Genomic DNA, 20,683 nt, shown 5'->3' with positions numbered 1-20,683 from the left:
AACGAGACCCTGACATCTGGGCTAAATACCTTACACCACTTTTTAATCAAGTATTTTGTGACACTAAGATCCCACAGTCTTGGAGTGGTAACCTTTTCCACCCAATTTACAAGAACGGCTGTAGAACAGAACCCGGGAATTACAGGTTGATAGCCCTCATTGACGTGGAGGCTAAACTCTACCCCTCATGCATTCTGCAACATCTACAAGAATGGACGGAGGAAAATAACATCATCCCAAAATTTCAAACGGGCTTTAGACAAGGCATGGGTACCATCTCAAACATATCTGCATTGACGATCTTGATGAAAAGGCTGAAAGGAAAAAGGGAGTATTACTGGCTTGCTACATTGACTTGAAATCTGCTTTTGACAGAGTACCACGTGACCGCTTGTGGAATAAACTGAAAGCATGGGGTCTCCCACAGTCCTTGATGAAAGCTTTAGAATCGTTATACAGCGGAACATGGGCTACTGTAAAACTAGGAGACGGAAGTAGAGTATCATCAAAAATAAACATAACAAATGGACTAAAACAAGGTTGTGTTCTCTCTCCATGTTTATTTAATTTATACTTGGCAGATTTAAACAATTACTTGCTACAAGTAAACAGACACCCACCAAAGTTGGCAAACGAGTCAATCCAATTTCTGCAATATGCAGATGAGATCGTGTTGCTGAGCCAAACCCGGATAGGGCTGCAAAGGAACCTAAACAAACTCATAGACTACCTGGATATCCAAGGTCTGGAATTGAACAAATCAGAAACCAAGGTGGTAAGACTTGCGGGCCCGAGACAAGGGAAATACAAATGGTATGCAAAGAACACACAAATAGAGGAAATAGGGGTCTATAAATACTTGGGCATTAAAATGGCAAGAAATTTATCTCAGATAGACCAGAAAAATGAGAGCACAGCAAAAGCCAATTCACTAATATTTGCCTACAAACAGTTGGACAAGAAATTGGAAAGCCCTTCACATGGGCACCTCCTAAAAATCATGGCAGCGCAATTGCTCCCAACCTTGTCCTATGGATTGGAAACATGGCATGGCCAAGAAATTAACATCTTAAACAAATTACTGATCAAGGTCTAAAAAACAGTATTTAATCTCTTTAAAGGTTCCTCGCCAGCACAGATCCGTTTGGAATTTGGACTCCAGAATCAAGAATTTCAAAGGAAAGCAACCTTGCTAAAATTATGCAGGAAACTTAGAACAGCGGAATTGGGAACTTTGGACAACTTATGTTGGACAGAAATAAAACTACAACAAGATCAAAGAAATCCAAACACGTGGGGTGACCATTTGCGGATTGCCCTGGAAGAACTGGAGATTGAGGAAGTATGGAAAAGCAAGTTGTAAAGGGCGCCATTCAATAAAGTCTGCAACAACAGGGCAAAAGCATTATCCTTTGTAGAAGACAAAAGGAGATTAGCAAAACACTGCCATGCTTGGGTTAGAATATATTCGTATATAAGCTTAAAACCACAACCCTATTTAGCAGCCCATTTCCAACTGTCACTCAAAAGAAAGTTCATGGCATATAGATTTGGTGATTATTGCTCGAAGGACTTAGCCCCCTCCTGGAAAAGTAACCATCAAAAAAAGGCATGTCGTTTATGTGGGTACCATATAGGAACTTTAAGCCACTTAGTCTGCGAAATAGTAAAAGCAGAAAGAAGGAATTTGCTAAAAACACCCTTCATTGATTTAAACATTCACACTTGTAGACATGCGGTGACAAGCTGAATGGGCGCCACATCAAACATTTTAATATCTCGGGGGTAATATTCATGATAATAGTAGAAAACTTATTTACGAAAGCTGTAAACGACTAAAGGTCCGGCGCCTGATAAGAAATTTTAACAGTATTTGTAAATATTTTAATTGAGTGGAAAATGCTTCTCTTTTAACCTTTGTATGCAATGAACTGTGTTTTACATGCTTTATGGTTATGAGTAACCAAATAAAGTTAATTTTGACTGACTGACTGTTAAAATATCAAGGCCAGGCCCTGGAACATGAATAGAATAACCAAAATCACCTGAACCCGTCAAATGTGTGCCTTGCAACTGGCACTGGCAATACTAGTTGAAAATGCTTCACTGTATAGGGATTTTTGCAGTTGAAGCGATATTATATTAAGTATAACACTGACACAGTGCCCAAAGGTTGCATTGTATACCTTGTAATTTATTTCCCAATAAGTCATCTAGAACAGAAATCACAGTGATTTTCTCTCATGTGCCGCTCCTGTGATTTGATTTCCTCTCATGTATTTATTTATATGCCATAGCTAACCTTATTCATGATTCATCCAGTTGAGGAGGTTTGAGCCCAGCAGTGATATCAGTCTTTTCATGTTGGACGTGGTTTGCTTATCTGCAACTCTTTCCTCCCTCATAGAAAGAGAATGGGGATGTGGTTAGTGCTAACAGCTGTGCTACTCTGGTGTCTTGTTGCTTCAGTGCACTTCTGAGAAGAGGGTTGCGTTCTTTCAGGCTGCCCCTCAGCTTTGGGTGCTGTATAGTTACTCTTGCCCCTCCACTTTATAGGGTGCTTTTAGTCATGCCCCTAACTCCTATTGCACATGAAAACATGAAGTGTGATTACCCGCTAGGTGAACAGTGGCTAGGGCAACAGCCAGGTAGGAGACTTGTGTCTCATTTTATGCTACTATGTTTTTATTGACATCGTTACTGATGCGGTTGCTTGGGATCTGGAATGGAGGGTATTATAAGATGTGATCTAGAGATGTTCCTGTGGTAGCTAATATCCAAAATGGAGCGCAGAAATCATTCAAGTAATAGGTGCTGCATTTATAGAAAGGCATTTGTTCTTTACTGAGGATGTCCAAGGAGCCAGTGGGTGTGCTTCTGCAGAGCACAGCATTTTTTTATATGGTACAGTAAGCCAATTAACCACACTTATCCTGCTATAGTAGTCATCATAGTGCATTTAAGAGAATCCGATCCTGTTCATTGCACCAACTATACCGTCTGCATCATACCAATGAGAATTGTTTGTGAGTAGTCTCTGACTCTGGCTGTCAGGTAAAGAAAGCTTGTTCTGAATGTCTGGGGCTTGCAGTCAGCCCCTAAATATCTATAAACCATCAAAGGTAAGGTCTATATCCGCTACTAAGTGGGTTAATCAGAATTGTTGGGGTTAGGTATGAGGCAAATTGGGGAAGCTTGTTAACGTTCTGTAAGAACTTGAACCAAGCTTTTGACCTCCAGTGAGGCATCACTAACCCTGACTTCACTGTCTACCACCTCATCTTGACCGTGACCATCAAAACGATCAGGAAATGTGCAACTGTGTAATGCGTCATCCCTCTCCAGTCCTGCAGAAACACATCTGCTGCTCGAATCTGGGGCATGGCCTTAAGTTAAAGGACAAAGTATGAGTGTATGGGTAATCAGCTGAGATTCAACAAGGACCATCCTGTATGGGCCTTTAACACTCCAACGATCTTTTGGAAGGGTGTCAGCTTTCAGTTGCTGAGAACCTTCAGGTATCAGGTGATCCAATCTGCAATAATGTTCATTGAGTCTGGCAGGTATTCATAACTGCAAGTTGTGTTGTAGACAGTAATGTCAGAAGTCCTTGGGTATCCCCATATGAACTCTAGACTTTGCTCTAAGCAGCCATAGTGATATAGTGGACAGCTAATATGCTATGCATTTCCAGCAGATCAGTGCAGTGAGTTTATTCCCAAAAAAGATATCTTATGACAAAGGAGCCTGCTAGCAGCTCCATATAATGGGTATGTAGTTGCATGTCTTCATCTGACCACTTTTCACCAGTTGATAAATACCGCACCACTCGTTCTCTTGCTTTGCGTCCTGCATCAGAACCACAGATTCCACACAGGAGAGACCATCGCAAAATCCTTTTAGTTTGTTGTAATAAAGAGCGCCTGTGAAAATTGCTTGTATTGACTACTGCAAAGGCACTCTTGGCCAGTGAGTCAGGACTGCCTTCAGTTCTTTCTTGGTCAATTTGGTTGCAGGGAGTTTAAGAGTGGCTGAAATGGCATCTACCCTAAAACCCAGGAATTTCACCTGTTGGTAAATGTTCATCTCTTACTTCTCTGCCTTGATAATAAAATCCAGTTGCTGCAAATTGGACACGGTCCACTGAAGTTACAGACTAAGAAGGACTGTGTCCATTGTGATAACAATCATATCTGCAATAAAGATGACTCCATTTAACCTCAGAAATTCATGGCACAGGCCGCACACATCATGATCAAACATCAGGGGTCGAGGAAGAAACAAATGACTGCACTGCAAACTCAGAGACAGTGTCTTGTAATCAAAGCTGAAGGAACCAGAGGGAAGATGGATTTGGTCAAGTATGAATCTTTAAGCTCCAGCAGACCGTCTATTCTCTGAATAGGCCTCTAAATAGATAGATACCCTACATTTTGAAGTGTCAGTAAAGGAGCCTGTTGTTGAACTTACAGAAGTTGCCATCCAGTCAAACATGCATGCACTTTAGGACCAGAAAAATACTGTTGAAATAACAGGATTATGAAGACTGGCAGTTTGAATGATCCCTTTCTGTAAAAGCTTATTGAGTCTACGACTAGCTGCTTTTATACATACTGGTTGGTGAGAGCTCCCTTGGCATTATCTCTGGATCTACTAAACTATTCCCAGTGTCCAAGCATCCTGACACACAGGTTTCCAGTTGTAAATAGTCTTCCTGTTTTATTTTGTAAGAAGAAATTTGACTCGCCAGAGAAGGTGTGACTAATTGTGGGAAAATTGTGTACTGTAAGGACCATTACCATCTTTTATATGGAAAGTAGCTTTATCAAAAGCCACGAACTTAGTCACAAAGTGTCCTAGTTCTTTTGCAAATGGATCCTAATAAATGAGGCTGTCTTCCAACGAGACACTCTGAGGTGACAAGGTTGCTCAGCTTATGGTTGGCCTGTAAAAAAAACATCTCTGCTCCATAGAGATGGTGCAACTTGAATTGCGTAGAAGGCATACTTTCTGCTACACCAATCAGAACAATATCCAGCTCTTTAGGTAAACTTTAATCTTTTGCAGCGACCTTTATCACAAGAAGTGTGATTATAGGACTTGAGGGAGCTAAGAATTTATAATGAACGACCTTCCACAAGCGATCAATACCTTTCTCAGTCACTTATCCAAAAATCAACATCTTCTCTATGTCAGTGGTAGTGACCACTTTGTCTTTTTCTTTTACAGATGGATGGGGCATTCTGCCTTAAAGCAGTTAGAGACTTTGTCTTAGGAACAATACATTCATTTATATACGTCGTAGTTAGTGTTTGTAATTCGATTAACCTTGAATGGATTGTGTCCTCTGGGTTGAACCTTTAGTGACATTGAATGTCTTTATGTGCATCAAGAATGATCCTGGTTGGTGTCAGAATCAGTGTCTCACTTTTTCTTACCCCCTGAAGACTGGGGGTGCCAAGGGTGCTTATGGTCCGAGTCATTTGACTGATCAGTGGCAACAAATCATGAGAGTTAAATAGGGGTGAGATTGGAAAGGTCGCAGTAATGGTTTAAGAGGTTTTAGGTAAATACAGTAATTTAATCTTTTCAAAGGCATCTATATGCACTGTTTTATTCTTCTTACCCTTGATGTTGGAGTGAGGTGGCCAAAAGGGTTTTTCATGGTCTATTGAGTCCCTGTTCAATATAGTGTCCTTATCCCTCCTGCGAAGGGATGCCAGGGCTTACAAGCTTCTTAGTTGTTTACTTAGTGGTTTCAGAGCTGCATTAGTCGCAGCCTGGACAGAATGGTGTACTGTACTGTCTGAAACTGCTACACACCTTAGTAAAGAATTTAAGAGAAATTACATTTTTGTATCCAGTATCTGTACCTTATTCCAACCCGTAGCCATTCCTGAGGGCGCAGCAGTGAGGGAAGGCAAGGGCTGATTGGTAGTCATAGGACTCTCTCCATAGTCTACAGTCCTGGAATGGCACATTGGCACATGCATGGCAATGTAGGAAGAGGACTTCACTGATCGGCCTTGACACTTGCTCCTAGATATACAGCAACAAGTGAATAGTTTGCTCTATAACTGCTTTTAAACACCAGAAAGTGAAAACCACAGGCAGAAGAGTCAAGCTTGAAGAGCACAACAAACAGGTCCATGTGACTCTTCTGACTTAAGCTCAATGCGCTCTAAAAATCATTACATTTCTGAGGGAAGTGGGTATCTAAAAGGGAACTTCTATGAGCAAAGGTATCTCAAAGGGAGCTTCTAAGAGCAGACATCATAAAAGGCCAGGCAAAGTGAGAGACACAATCCTATATTTCTTTAGACATAGAAGGAGACAACATGACACATATCAGAGACTGCTGAACAGCAAAGAAAGACATTTTGGGGTGTATGTTGCTGCTTTATGCAAACTTGATGTTTATTTATTGTTTCTATTTGCCTATGTAACATATGCACACTCTTAAAACCTTTAAATAGCAGCTTTGTATACAGATCCCTACTAAAGGGCACTATTGCCACTGCTGTTTCTCATCTCAAGAATAAGAGGCAGCCCCAGGTCCCCATTACATTTAAATGAGGCCACAGTTAACACATTTGCTCGCCATGATACAATTTATGACACGGTACAGTAGATGTAACTAGTTCAAGGAATTATCTCAAACTGTCCATGCAGTCAGCTGACAGATATCCTTCTGTTAACATCGGATACATCCTGTCATTTATTCACCAAACTAAGGCTGTTTTGTATTTGTCAAGGCTGAGTTATGACCTGTAGATTTTTAGGGAAGTTTTAGAGAAACTCTTGAAAAAATGTGCGGTTTGAGTGCCATTTTTCAGACTATTGTTGGGGAAGGTGAACCTCCAACAACTTTAGGCAGTGTAGATGCTTGTCTGTCGCAATCTAAAAGTATTTCATTGTTGCCCCTCTAAAACATGAGATTTTGAATCAATTTATGTGAAATTGTGCTATAAAAGACAGCATTTGATTGTTATTTTCTTGAAGGGGGTACATTTTGCATGAGAACTTTCAGCAACTCCCTGGACTAAGCTTGCTTCAGAGTTCACTATGCACCACTGAATTAAACTGCAGTAGTTTACAGATTTACCTACTTTTTAAATTCATTAAAATCTGCGCAGGTATATTAACTCAATAATTAATTTTCCTTACTCTCACTATAAGGTCTTCAATTTGAGGTACCTATATGAGGCTCTGTTTTTGTAAAGTATTCCAGAGTAACTGTCATAGGAAAAGCCTGGATCGCGTTACGGGATTGATGACTGATCTGTGTTTATTGTATGCATAAAGAAAAGAATTGTAACTGAATCTACACCTTCAAAACCAATTAATGTTTGTTTGTTGTACAAGGAGAAACCTTTCGAAGTATGCCTGGCTATTGCGGGCTTTAATAAATGTTAAATGACATGGAAAATTAAACCCTCTTAATTGTCCTCCTTGTTTACAAATTTTAATTGGAGGAAGCGAAATTTCAGTTGCAGCTGGTGATTGGAATAGCAGGGAAACTGTCCTTTATATTTTGAGGTTCCAGCTTTAAAAACATCATGCTGCATATGTTTTTTTCATATGTGTTTTTTTCTGAGACCCATTAATTTGTACCAGCATTGAATTCTCCCTACGTCTGTAAAACAGGCAGATTTTTTCTCTATAACCGCTCCCTAAGGTATACGTTGTCTTTTCTATATGGGGGCACTCTGAGTGAGTCACGGCGTTATGAAAAATCATTGTCTTTTGTAGGAGAATGGGAAAAATAATAGGCAGCGATAAAGGCATACGCTTCTGAATCATTTGCACATCCCCATTAGAATGCACATTATAGCGGTTTAACGTTTTATGTTTGTCACATGCAGTGTACGTTTCATTGCTGTGACAGTGATTCAGGTAAGTGCGCTAGGTCTCTTAAATCTAATACATCCCATTCAGGGAGCAATTGCACAATTTTCATTCCCATTAGAATTGCAGTAGTTTCCCAGAAATGGGCATTCTAGCTTTCATACAAAAGCATAGTGACTCACAGCTACAAAAGCTCCGGAAATGTTCGATTCTCTGCTAGCATCGATGTCACACCGAACAAGCATTGGCAAAGCCAATAGGTCTTTCCTATGCAAAGCTATTGACTTTGGCAATGTGTTGTAGCCAAGTTGTCCACTTACGTGGCTGCTGTTCAGTATGGCTAAAGGTTTGTGGCGTAGAGGAGAGTGTAGTGGAGTGTGGGACAGTGGAGTGGCATAGAGTGTTGTAAAGTGGAGTGATAAAGAATGGCGTAGAGTGGAGTGGAGTGGAGTGTCGTGGAGTGGAGTGGAAGTTTGTGGAGTGGAGGGTTATAGAGTGGAGTGGCATGTTATAGAGTAGAGTGGAGTGTTATGGTTTAGTGTTTATTAGAGTGGTGTTGAGTGTAGTGTTGTGGAGTAGGGTGCAGTGGAGTGTGTTAGAGTGGAGTTGAGTGTTGTAGACCGGATTGGGGTGGTGTGTTAGAGAATGGAGGAGCGAAGAGTGGAGTCAAGTTTTATAGAGTAAAGTGGAGTAGTGTGTTTTAGAGGAGTGGATTAAAGTGGAGTAGAGTGGTGTAGTGTAGATTGCATTTGCCTACAGTGACGTTGATTATAATGGGTTTTGTGGGGTGGCTTAGAGTAGAGGTGTGTTGAGTGGAGTGACGTAGAGTGGACTGGTATGGAGTGTAGTGTAGGGGTGAGGAGTGTTGTGGAGTGGTATAAGGTGTAGTACACTGGCTTAGAGTTAAGTGATATAGAGGTGTTGAGTGTCCTAGAATGGAGTGGTGTAGAGTGGGATAAAGTAGAGTAGAGTGTGGTTTAGTGTAGTGGCATAAGCTGTAGTTGAGTTGAATAGAGTGTTGTGGAGTGGCGTAGAGTGGTGTAGAGCCTTAGCATAGAGCTGTGTAAAGGGTTGTTGACTGGAGTAAAGTGTTATAGAGTGGATTGGGCTAGATTGGCTTTGAGTAGAGTAGCCTCGAGTGGAGTACAGTGTTACACAGTGTAGTGGTGTTGCGTGGAGTGCTGTTGAGTGGAGTAAAGTGTAGTGTAGTGTAGTAGAGAGAAATGGCATAGAGTGGAGTGACCAAGATGTTGTGGAGTGTTACAGAGTGGAATGGCTTAGAGTGGAGTTCTTTAGAGTTAAAGTGGCCTAAAGTGGTGTGACGTAGAGTGGCATTGAGTGTTATAGATTAGAGTGCCGTAGAGTTTTTTAGAGTGTACTGGTGTAGAATGGAGTAGAATGTTATAGAGGGTAGTGGGGTGGAGTTGAGAAATGCTAAATTATGCAGCTTAATGTGGCACATTTTGTAATAGTATTCCATTATTGGAATATACAGTCGGAACCTTAGAAGTACGTCCACCCTTCTCTTGAAGCCTCCAAGATTCAAAAAGAAAAGATCTTACAACTTTCACTTGTCTTGCTCCGAGAATCTGGCACTCACTGCCATCTGAGATCAGATCCAATCCTTCCACTACATCCTTTAATAAGCTGGTCAAATGACTACCCGGAACAAACGTTAACGCCATCTTCCTGTGATCATGCTCTTGTTTTTATTAACACCCTAATTCTTGTTGTACTGCACTGATGCGTTTAATTGTATGCTTTTATGCTATTTGTATCTAGTCCTCTATGGTTCCTGAATTGCATTAACTGGTGATCTCGTTCTTGTTAAAATTCCCTGATCGTATTGCACTTCTCTGGTGCGTTTTATTTTATGATGTTTTGCTCTTCGTGTTCTCGGGTACCGTTTATACACCCAACTCTTAACCTGAACAAATTCCACTATGTCGTAACTTCACCTGTTTGCCCATTGTGTTTTTAGCAAGCAAATCGAAAGCAAGCAAATGTAAGTTAAAAACCATAAAGCACATGTTAAGGAATGGGCCAAATGCATCCCCATGTCAGCTTTTGGAATGACCCTAAGATGTCTTCAGCAACCAGGTAGCTGCACGGTTTGGTAGACTTCGACTTAAAAATGAGGAAATATTGTAGTAATACTATCAAAAGATGTGCCGTATCATGCCACATAATTTGCCTTTTCGTGACACAACATTTATTAAACCCTGCTATATAATTTGGTTCTCCCCATCACATAATTCTATTTACCCAGATTTTAGAGAACAATATCTGCTAACATTCTATTGATTTTATGTTCTACTTCTCTTTTAGATATTTTACACTGGGTTTCTGTTGGCTCAATCCCTTTGAAAAATATGTGCATCCAACCCGGTAACACTGCTGAGTGTGCTGGAGCCAGGAAGAAGTTTAGCACTTTATTTAAAGAGCTGCTATTACATGAGTCACTAAGAGGTAAAATAGAGACTCTTGAATGAGTGTCTATTTCAAGGGGCCAATTTGGACAGACAGCTGTAGAGCGGTGGTATCCTTAAATGCCCATCCACCCTGATCCTAAGAATTGAGACTACTCTAGTTTATCTGAAAGAGTAAAAGTTCCCATTTTAATGACTGCTTTTACTTAGAAGTAGAACCATCATTAATTATTTTTCTATTACACATAGGGGAACCTTTAACCCTTAAAATCAAAGAACGTTCACTGCCAGCCCCTGTAATACCCACTTGTTACCAGGTGAGCCATAACTACTGCCAGCTGTCGCCATTTTCTTGTACCAGATGACCATTTATTTTTTAGTAGCCTCTATTGTTTGTTTACTTCTATTGAAAAATGGTCAGTACTTCAGGCAAAGGAGTGAAAGTAAGCAACCCTTTGATTATAATAGAATATTTTGTGTACCAACAATAATGAGAAATGCTTGTTTTGCTTGTAAACCTTATGTGTTTTGATGTATTGGTTATTTGATTAAGGAAGCAAATTTGCAAAAGTTAGAGCTGAACTATGTATTTATTCATTTTCATTTGGAAGATGTTAAACCATGGTTTATGCTTTGGCTGCTGTTGTGTTTATGTATATTTGTTTATTGTGAACGATTGAATTGTATTTTTAGATTGTTTATGGTAGCATAGTGGGTATACAGTAAAGAAATGTATGTGTTGGAAGCTGGAAGCGTGTCAGCTGTGTATAAAAGCATTGAGTGGATGAGAATATGTAAGAATCAGAAGGTGTGTAAATTGGAGTTTCAAAATATTACCGTATATAATGAGTCTAAAAAAGGGCGAACACAGTATGTAGAGCCTTCTGTTTAAAAAAAGTATGAAATACATGCTTGAATATGACTAAGGTTTAAATGTCTAAATGCAGGGATACTGAAATAATTGCTGTGGCCGTAAGCGCCCCTCCCCCCGAACCTTTGCATGCGGCCCCCAAGTATATAAATCAATGTACACGATGTTTGTTGCATTAATCGCTGTCAGTTACAAGGTGTAGGAGTCACCTCCTTCATAGCTCACTGTCCAATATTAGAAGGATTACAATTCATTACCTGCAAGTAACAAAAGAATCTCTGTTAAAAGCAATAGCTCCCTTACCTATCACTCTTAAATAATCATCCACTGTTACATATTGTACTGTTTAAGTATTCTACAGCCTCGTAAAATGGAGGATAGTAGTGGCACAAGCAGGCTCCATAGGTTCAGTAATCTACATCGCTCTCTACCTAGACATCAACAGGATCTGTTTGAATTCCTGGAAGAAAAGTCACCAGATGCTCTGTTTCTCACAGAGACTTGGTTAAATGAGTCTTTGATACCAGACATAATTGCAGCCCTTCCCCCAAGTTATCTGATGGTAAGAAGGGACAGACAACATAAGATAGGTGGTGGCATTGCGATTATTTTTCAAAGCAGTTTTAAATGCAAAATTGAAAATCTCTCTATCAAAGACTGCAAAGCTTCCTTTTCTCGTTATCCCTGTCACACAACTTTATGATTTTAGGAGCATTGATCTACCGCCGTCCAGGACATGCTGGATCCTGGTGTGCCAATATTATGGATCATCTCTCCCCTTATATTCTTCAATGTGCTAATTTTACCTTGCTGGGTGATTTGAATAGAATACCCCTCCTCTATGCTTGGTTCCACTCTCATTCAAGATTTGAATGCTCTCAATTTAACTCTCTGTAACTCCACTCCGATGCATGTTGGATCCCATCTTTTCACAACAGCTCCACTTCCGCTCACTTGGTCTTACCACTTGGCCGTTCCTTTTTCTATTAGGAAACCTCATCAATTCTCAACTGGCCCTTAAAAATTTAAGGCCAAGTTTAGAAACTGGTGCAAACTAGATGCAGTCATGAAATGATTGAGAATAAATTATTTGGATTATTCCTCACTTGGCACTGAGAACGCTAATCGAGTCCCTTATCCTTTCTAGACTGGATTATGGGATTGTTCTCTATCTGGATGCCGACAAGGCTGTTACCCGTCGTCTTCAGTTGGTGCAAAATTCTGCGGCCAGGCTTCTTACTCGACTTCCAAGCAGTACCGTGGCCACTTCCATGCTCCGAGAGCTGCATTGGCTACCTATTGTAAAAAGAGTACAATTTAAAGCTCTTTGCTTTATGTTTAAAGCTAAAGCAGGACTTGTCCCAAAACATGTACAAGAGCGGGTCTCCCCAAATATCTCTACCTGAGATTTATGATCTGGCAGCCAGGGTTGATACTGTGTTCCCAGAATTCACCTGGTACAAGGGGGCGGACGTTCTTTTGCTTATTTAGGGCTGAAACTGGAACTCTCTGCCTCAGTATTTTAGAAACTGCACTTCGTTAATGCAGTTTCGCAATCTTTCTAAAAACATGGCTCTTCTAAATTTGGTGTCTTTAGGAGCTCCTTGCAGTTGCTCAGCACCGGGAAACCGGATGGGTAGCTGTGCGCTTTAAAAATGGCAAATAATAATAATAATATTGGAGGGTTAATTTCAGTTCTACTTTCTCTAGAATGGGGCATCATAGGAGTGGACTGTCAGCTTTGATTTCCATTGCACTAGAGAGCAGGATTCGTAGAGCCTGCCTTGAATCACCTCACATCCAAATGATATGTTTGTTGCATGAGGGCAAGAAAACTTTAGTTAATAATACTTTTGTTAATTGCCATTTCAAAGATTACAGCAATACAGCCCAATATTAACACAGACAGAGTATCCTGGTGTACATTTATCAACCCCCAGTATGGAGCTCACAGTGAAATGGTATCAAAGTATCCCCCACAAGGGATGGGGTTATGGTTGCACTTTCAGGAGGTCTAGATGCCATAAGATAATAATTAAATTTCTGATACAAACTGTAACTGTGTCCTTGTATGTTTAAGTCTTGTCATGAAGTATGTGAGCAATATCAGATGCAAGAAAGTGAAGGAAACGTTTGTTATTATTAACTTTTATCAGAATAATTCTAATCATTACTACACAGACATAGTAGATTCTATTGATTGGACCCTCAGCATGGCACTGAATGAATTAAAGGGGCCTGTTGTGCTAATTTGGGAAGGAGATTTTAAATGCAGGCTTTGCCCAGTTTCTAGAAATTATGTGGTGCACTGGGATGTGACAATGAGGAATATTCCCATTTTGAGTACAACCCATGTAGTTACTATAACCCTTTGGCGTTTTGTTTGTCTATGGGCAAATGACAGCATTAGTTTCCACATTCATTACTACCAAAAAAGGTCAATCAGAACTAGTGCATCCCCTGCAAATGGGTAACCGTGGATTCCAAGTACCTGCTAGCGGAACTGGGGAGCAAATGATGAAGTCTTTGGAGACCGAGAGGGACTCCTCTTGCATCCTAGGGCTGTATTCTGAAATATGTAATACTGTTTTGGGGTTGTTAAAACTCACAAAGATTCATAGGGAGCCCAGCAACCAGAAGTGGTACAACAGAGCCTATTCATAGGCAAACAGAGGTCTAATACATGCCCTCAAGTGGATACGTAGGGATGTAGAGGAAGTGAAGTAATGCAGCTGGAATTACAAACCGGTTATCACTAATAGAAAGTCAGCTATAAGGCAGGAAACCTGGGAATAGCTATGCATGCTTAGTATAAAGAATGATAGTCACCTGTTCAGGAAACAGCAAATGCCTCTATTTGGGTATAATCTTAATACTGTCTTGAATACAACTATTCCACCACATAAATGGGGTTGAGCACTTTTCCAAAGTGTATGACAGCACATTAAATTAAATAACAATTCTGACATTATGACAGCCGGAGGCCCACAGAGCGACTTGGAGCTGGCACCCGTTATCGTAGAAGAAGTCAGATCAGTGATTGAGTGTAGTACGAAGAATAAGGTCCCCTGACACCGATGGGGTTCCAATTGATTTTTTTTTAGATAATATAGACTAATGGACACCTCTAATTGTCAAAGTATTATGGAGTGCAGTTTCTATAGGCCAACTCAAGTCATGGTCGAAATCTATTATCGTCCCAATTTATAAAAAGGGTAATAGAGCCGACTCTCAATGTTGCTGTCCCATCTAATGGATTCAACAGCAAAGATTCTGGGTAGAGTTTTATTGGACAACTTGGAGGCTTGAGTTGCAAAAAGGGTACCTTTTTCGCTGTCCAGCATGGATTCAGGAAGGTCCAAAGGACGTTTGACCAATACCTGAGCCTACATCTAATTATCAGTAAATTTACACAGGCGAAAAAGGGCTGCCTGTACTTTGCTCTTATGGACCTTAACTCAGCATTCAATTATGTCAGCAGAGTAAAACTATGGGGAAAGATGTAAATGGGTGTGGAGGCACAATTAGTGCATTTTCTAGCCCACTTGCTTGAAGACGTGACTGGGTGCATTAGACATGGGTGTTATGGTAAATGGCTCCCTTTCTTTTCTTTCTATATATTAATGACCTTGATACATATATTGAACACTAGAAGAGGCAGATGCGTCCAGGGTAGGAACACAAAGTCTCCCTGCATTGTTATGTACAGATAACTGTGTTTTATTTTATCAAGAACCTACGTGGGTCTCCAGAGGTTGCTGGGTAGATTTGTTCTGTTTGAGTGACCAAAGATTAACGACCAGTATAGCTAAGTCGCACACCATGTTTTGTGTTTTCTGAAGTATCGGAAATCCCATTTTAATAGCAGCAGTCCGCGTCCCAACTTTCCCATACTCTGTGATACCATTTGATTGTAAGTGCACTTGGGCACATCTAACAGAGATTAGGAAAGCCCTTTATGAAAAGCACACCGCTGTTCTGTTATGAAATATGGTGCAGGTATATGGGGGTATTGCATTTTTGCGCATTTGCAATCTAGTGAGAGTATGTTTATGGGAAGCCTGCTATCCATATCTACCAGTGTGCCCACTTATGCCTGTCATATGTAGCTGAGCCTACCATATTTAGGGGAACGCATTAAGATAGCCCCACTTATGCTGTGGCGTTCTGTTTGGCGCAAGCAAGAAATCCTTTTAAATTGAGACAGAATCTCTGATGGCCCACTGCTCGATTATGTCTATAGAATACTATGGCTGAGGTATGTTAAAAAACAATTCATTATTTTAATGAGGCCTGAATGTTTTCATAACCCATTTGACAATGCTACTGTGGCCTAAAGGAATTTAAAAAAAGTATTTCTCACTATGTGGGGGAAGTAGAAGAAAATGTCAAGACCGCAATAAGAAAAGAGTGCCTGCTTATCATATGTTAGTTACCACAGACCTTATGGAGCCCTACCTTTATTCTTTATCTTATCACCACCAGAGATTTTACTTGCTTAGGTTTGGATTTGATGTATCTCATCTTTTATTCTCCTATCTAAGAGACACCTAAGTGAGCTATGTCCCTGTGATTTCCAGTTAGACCAACGAAAGTTACTTTTTTTTTTTGTAAACTGTATGCTGTGCCTAGCGGCTCTGGGGAAAGTCGCTAGATTGTAGCCCCACTGGTGTAGAGGTAAAGAAGTTTTTGCTCTTGAACCGTACATTCCTTGACATGATTTCCAGTCAATTCATAGCCTGTGGTTGTTAGCCATTCTCATTCAGAAAGGGGATATATTTTGAATTTACCCTTGTCACCAGAGCTCAGCTCTAATAAAGACCAAAAGCAAAAAGGAATGGGGCATCTCCAGTGGGCTTCTGTGATTGCTAAGGCAGCTGAAGGAAGAATACAGGGAATTCCAGAAAAAATTACAGGACTTGAAGGTAAAGTTTTACCTCGCCATGTTGTTGACAGTATGTTCTCTCTGCCCTCAGAACCTCTCGGGCGTATTCCTTTTGCTATGGCTTTGATTACAGTTCTCAGGTCAGTGAAACAAAGGTGCCAAACAGAATGCTACAATGGAGTCTGTATATTGTGGCAGTGTCTGCCCTTTGACCTAGTTTCATAGTATCTCTGTGTGCAAATTCCATCAAATCCGTTGCATGTGGTCCCATGCAGGTAGGATTCTACCAAACATGTCACAAATCACAGATATGTTTTGAACAAACTAAACCCCAGTACGCAAAAGTAAGCTGGGATTCAGAGCCACAGTGAAATGAATTACTTTAAGATGCAAGAGAACTGGTCCACTTCTCAAAGTTCCAGTGTCCCTTATACAGAGCCACTGGTCTCTGCTAGTTTATGATAAGGGTAACCCTGAATACAGTTCAACAGGAAACTAGCCCCACTGAAAAAACGTCAAAGGAAACCTGGCAACAAGAAAGCCTCATGGTTCAACGATGATCTCAAGAAGTCCAAGAAACTCTGCCGCTCCCTTGAAAAGGCCTGGAAAAAAGACCCAACCACCAGCACCAAGGACGCCTTCAAAAGCGCCACCCGCACTCACCACCAACTGATCCGAAAAGCCAAGAAAACAGCATTCAAGGATCGACTTGACAACAACGCCCACAACAGCAAGGAACTTTTCAACATCGTCAAGGAATTTTCCAATCCCTCGGCCAACTCCAACGACATCACCCCCTCTCAAACCCTCTGCGACTCCCTAGCCTCTTTTTTCCACAACAAGATTGCAGACATCCACAACAGCTTCGACAACCAACCCGGAAACCAACCCACCCTACCATCCGCTGACCATCGTCCCCCCGTGAACACCCTTAACGCCTGGAACCCAATCTCCACGGAGGACACCATCCACCTGATGAACTCCATCCACTCAGGATCCCCCACAGACCCATTCCCTCACCACATCTTCAACAAAGCAGACTCCGTCATAGCACCGCACCTCCGAGACGTCATCAACTGCTCCTTCAACTCCGCTACCTTCCCAGAAGACTGGAAACACGCTGAACTCACCGCCCTTCTGAAAAAACCAACAGCCGACCCCACCGAACTCAAAAATTACCGCCCCATCTCGCTTCTTCCATTCCCGGCCAAAGTCATCGAGAAAGCCGTCAACAACCAACTCGCCGCCTTCCTCGAAGCCAACAAATCCCTCGACCCCTCACAATCTGGCTTCCGAGCAAAACACAGCACTGAGACCGCCCTCATCGCAGCAACAGACGACATTCGAACTCTACTGGACAATGGAGACACAATCGCCCTCATCCTCCTCGACCTCTCTGCAACATTCGATACAGTCTGCCACAGCACCCTTCTACAACGCCTCAATAACATCGGAATCCAAGGAAAAGCACTTGAATGGATCACCTCGTTCCTCACCGGAAGAACCCAGAAAGTCCGCCTTCCTCCATTCAAGTCCGAGGCCTCTGAAGTCATCTGCGGCGTACCTCAAGGATCCTCACTCAGCCCCACCCTTTTCAACGTATACATGAGCCCCCTCGCGGCCATCGCACGCCAACACAACCTCAACATCATCTCTTACGCGGACGACACTCAACTGATCCTTTCTCTCACCAATGACCCCAGCACCGCCAAAACTAACCTACACGAAGGAATGAAAGAAGTTGCCGAATGGATGAAACAAAGCCGTTTGAAACTGAACTCAGACAAAACAGAAGTCCTCATCTTAGGTACATCCCCCTCTGCTTGGGACGACTCCTGATGGCCGGAAGCCCTCGGAAAAGCACCCATCCCGACAGACCACGCACGGAACCTTGGCGTCATCCTGGATTCTTCACTCTCAATGAACAGACAAGTCAGCGCCGTATCCTCTTCCTGCTTCAACATTCTCCGCATGCTCAGGAAAACATTTCGCTGGATCCCCTCCGAAACAAGGAAAACAGTCACCCACGCTCTGGTCACGAGCCGACTGGACTACGGAAACACCCTCTACGCAGGTACCACCGCTAAACTCCAGAAGAAACTCCAACGAATCCAAAACGCCTCAGCCAGGCTCATATTAGACATCCCACGCAACGAACACATCTCTGGTCACCTTAAAGACCTCCACTGGCTACCCGTCAATAAAAGGATCACTTTCCGACTGCTTACCCACGCACACAAATCACTCTACAACATCGGACCAGATTGCCTCAACTCTCGACTGTCCTTCTACACTCCCTCCCGCCAACTACGTTCTTCCAGCCAAGCCTTCGCCACTGTACCTCGCATCAACAAGACCACCATGGGAGGCAGATCCTTTTCATACCTGGCTGCTAAAACATGGAACTCACTCCCCGCTTACCTTCGCCTCACCCAGAACCACCTAGCGTTCAGAAAGCAGCTTAAAACATGGATATTTGACAAATAATCCTCCTCCCCTTCCTAAGCGCCTTGAAACCCTCTGGGTATGTAGTGCGCTATACAAATTTCATGACTTGACTTGACTTGACTAGGTTTTACTGCAAATGGTCTACTAAAAACAAAAGCACATGTGAGAGGACTACAGGGGATAGAAATAAACTAACACCCATACATTGTGTCCTAGTGGCAAGTTATCTTCAGAGTCCTTTATGCCATTGATGCTTAATCATGGTCTGTATTGGGCTCGGGAATTCACTAAACCCCCCTATCCCCATTTCCCAGTTGTAACTGGGGAAATGAGGTTAATGTATTGGGTCTAGTTGTATCCTTAAAAAGTGTATGCCAGAAACTGTAAAGGCTACAAAGATGGCTCCAACTTGTAACATGCATCAATGAACCCCTTGTTTGTCTTAAGCTGTACATTGAATCGTATAGCTCTCACAAAGCAAGGGAATGGGTGGGTGAGGCGACACAGGCTCACCTAACTTGCTTTCCTGTAATTTCTGTTGCTGGGCCACATTCCTCTTGTAACATAGATAGCTTTGGTTCCAATATGGCCAGCACTCTGGTCATGCCTCTTGGGTAGCTTTGCTTCCTTCAGACAACCTTTCCACAAGCTTCAGATGGTTGGCATCGTTCCTATTCTCCTGGTCAAGAGTTATCTTCTATCTACGCACCAGACAATACATAGATGGTCCTCTTTATCCAGGGCAGGTAACAGCAGCGCAGACTCCTAATCTAGTTTACAGCCTTGGGGACAACTGTAGCTTACCATGGTTCAGACCCTTCTATGTTTTCAATTGCTAGCATCTTCCACAATTTATGGTATTACTCTTTATCAGAGGGGACGATATGCTTTGCCCCATTTGTTCGAGTGTCAGCTTGGCTGTGAGTAACATTGCTGGTACCAGTGCCTTACTTTCCTTCTAAAAAAGCCCCACCGGACCGCTGGAATCCTACCCTAAATGCTAGGAGCCTATTCTGGAACTAAAATATTTTAATGTATTTACTATTGTAAACTCATTTTACATATTTGCTTGAAATGTATAACAAAGTAGAAAAATGCTACAGCGCTAATAAATTAATTTTTACCTAATACGTTCATAAAGGGAAATTTCTTAAATTAAAATAAAATTATTTTTCTAAAGTTTAAATTAAAAAATAAATTCCCACCTGAAGGATTTTTTTTAATGTGCATTAATAATTATTAAATGTGATTGAATAAAAAAAATTAATGCCATTATTTTGTAACGTTACATTATGTTTAATTTAATAATAGGTTATTAAATATTTTATAATTACCTACTAAATATGTACTTTCAAAATATACTTTTAACATTAATTTATATTTCGTTACATTAACTATTTTAGATAATTTAATTTAAAGAAATGTCACATTGTTTCCTACAGGGTTTTATTTTAAGACTTTATCTCAGTTTTTTTTATATGGAAGGGTGTAGTGCTGGATTTTGTACAAAAGTGTAAGTTAGTACAAAACTGTAAATTACTACAAAAGAGTAAGTTACTACAAAAGTGTTGTTTGTGAATACCGAAAAGTAGTAAACTTGCTATCAAGTGTAAGTTACCTTTGCGAATCGGGACCCTAATGTTGCACCCCGTCCCCCTTTCAGGTCATTTCCTCTGTCCAATTGCTGCTCTTAATCCAAGGTTCCTCTCACATTGATGGTCCCTCCAGCAAGAGGTCAATGAAGCAACATTGGTGCTACATCTCTTTCCACGACCACTCCAACATACATAACATTTGCACTGCTTTGTAATTGTTAAGTATGTCAAGGATGCCCATGCCTCTTTTCTTTATGGGATTAAAGCTTTGTCTGATCCTTAGTCTTGTCCATCTCCACCCCCACCCCCTTATGAAGTTGGTGTATAGCTGCTTTTGAATTCTGCCCAAGTGCTCTTCTGTATCATCACTAGTAGGTAGTGGAAGAAGAGGTGGATCTGTGGGATGGCTGTCCTCTTAATGGATGCCACTCATCCTAGCCACAACAGATCCAGGTTATGCCATCTCTGAAGGCCTCTTTATCTAGGTGGACAAGGTAGTGTAGTTCGCGGGGAGAACCCACTGAAATGTGTATGAGGTGTATCCATTTGTACTGAATAGATCTGCCTCTACATTTGAATGGTGGGAGCTTTGTAAATGGGTGAGCAG

At 41.4% G+C, this 20,683-nt stretch overlaps 1 protein-coding gene across 3 annotated transcripts in view; it reads left to right on the top strand.

The window, feature by feature from the left end:
- The window catches only part of PARP4 (poly(ADP-ribose) polymerase family member 4), a 1,988,214-nt gene that overhangs the window by 57,261 nt on the left and 1,910,270 nt on the right, over window positions 1-20,683 (top strand). The gene's annotated exons all lie outside the window — the stretch shown is intronic.

This window comes from Lissotriton vulgaris, chromosome 8, assembly GCF_964263255.1.
Source record: "Lissotriton vulgaris chromosome 8, aLisVul1.2, whole genome shotgun sequence".
Classification (NCBI taxonomy): Eukaryota; Metazoa; Chordata; class Amphibia; order Caudata; family Salamandridae; genus Lissotriton; species Lissotriton vulgaris.
The sequence above is the reverse complement of the archived record's forward strand: the minus strand, read 5'-3'. Positions and strand labels throughout refer to the sequence as shown.